This window comes from Colobus angolensis, unplaced genomic scaffold (assembly GCF_000951035.1).
Source record: "Colobus angolensis palliatus isolate OR3802 unplaced genomic scaffold, Cang.pa_1.0 Scaffold365, whole genome shotgun sequence".
Taxonomy (NCBI): domain Eukaryota; kingdom Metazoa; phylum Chordata; class Mammalia; order Primates; family Cercopithecidae; genus Colobus; species Colobus angolensis.
Genome location: NW_012116988.1, coordinates 672,279 through 674,052, shown reverse-complemented (window position 1 = coordinate 674,052; position 1,774 = coordinate 672,279).

Sequence of the window (1,774 nt, the reverse complement as noted above, 5' to 3'; positions counted from 1 at the left end):
CTGGTATAGTAAAGGCAAATTTTTCACAATCTTGCTGTGCCAGAGGAATGGTAAAAAAGCAATCCTTAAGATCAATTATAATTAAAGGCCAGTCTTTTGGGATCATGGCCGGAGAGGGCAATCCAGGTTAGAGAGGCCCCATGGGTTGAATTACAGCGTTTATGGCTGGTAAGTCCATTAACATATGCCATTTGCCTGATTTTTTCTGAATTACAAATACAGGAGAATTCCAGGGTGAGAATGAAGGCTCAATGTGTCCTTTTTCTAATTGTTCCTTTGCTAATAAGTGTAAAGCCTCCAGTTTTTGTTTAGGTAGCGGCCACTGATTTACCTATGCCGGTTTTTCTGTTTTTCCAAGTTAATGGAATGGATTTAGGAGGCTCTACAGTGGCCGCCTCTTGACCCCATAGATTAACAAGAACTGAAGTAATTATTGGCTGAACAGTACTTTCTTGATTATCTGGCCCTAAACAATGTAAAATCATTGTACTTTCATACACTTTTGAAGCCGTGCCTACGCCGACAAGTCTTGTAACAGCCTTTTGTTTAGGCCAATTTTTTTCCAATCTTTTAGATCTAAAGTTCCCTGTTCTGGAAACCATAGACAAAACTGTTCTATTGTTTGGAAGAGCGTAATTAGATTTTTGGTAGACACTTTAACTCCCCCTCTTTTTAAGAGAATTTTTATAAAGCTGTGATAAGAGGCATATTTACTTTTAGTTTGCCCCATCGTTACCCTAGGTTCTTCCGAGCGCACAGACTTACCGCAGGCTGACTGTAGACGCACTCGGGAGTCTCTCGTTGACTTGTCCTCAATGACCACGCTCCAGCGTACCTTCACCTTAGAGAAAAGCTCCCACATTGGGCACCAGGTGAAGGGGTGGCCTGCCCCTCCACACCTGTGGGTGTTTCTCGTTAGGTGGAACCAGAGACTTGAGAAAAGGAATAAGACACAGAGACAAAGTACAGAGAAAGAAAAGCGGGGCCCAGGGGACTGGTACTGTGCTTACAGAGGACCTACACCGGCCCTTCAGAGTTACTTCCACTTTCAGTGGGTCGGGGTGCACCGGCCGCCTCCCGTCCGCCTGCTCCCTCCCGCGGCTCAGCCCAGGGGGCTGAGGCCTGCGGCCTGGAGAGGTACAGAGGGGGTTCTGTGGACAGTGGGTCCTCGCTCTCAGGTAAAACAGGATGGGGGGGCAGACAGTTGCTTGGATTTTAGCGGCAGAGCAACCAGTGCCTTACAGGGTTCCGGTGCTAATAGGAAGGGGGACAGCCAAGGGGGCGGGTTCTCAGCTAGGTCCTGCCATATGAGAATGTATGGGATATGATCCGGGTGGCCGGCACGCCCTGATAGGAAAACCTTGGACTTAACTCTAGTGATGACAGGAAGGCGGAATGTCCCTTCGGATGGCCACCCTACATTAAAGGCAGGCCATTCAGAGCAGCATAAAGTAATTAGCTTTCCCTTCCTGATTTCTATACTAAGATCATGGCCCCTTGTTCTAACATCCTTGAAATTACTTGTAAGGAGAGATAGGGGAGTGCTCTGGGTATTACCCATTTTAAAGGGTAGCACCCGGAGAGGCGTTTGGACCCGGTCCTGCAAGGGGACAAATTATGTCAGCCACAGGCGCGCTCCAGTAACCTGGGTCAGAATAAATTCAAACAGTCGCAGGTGCGCTCCAGAAACCTGGGTCAGAATAAATTCAAACAGACGCGGGCGTGCTCCAGAAACCTGGGTCAGAATAAATTCAAACAGTCGCGGGCGTGCTCC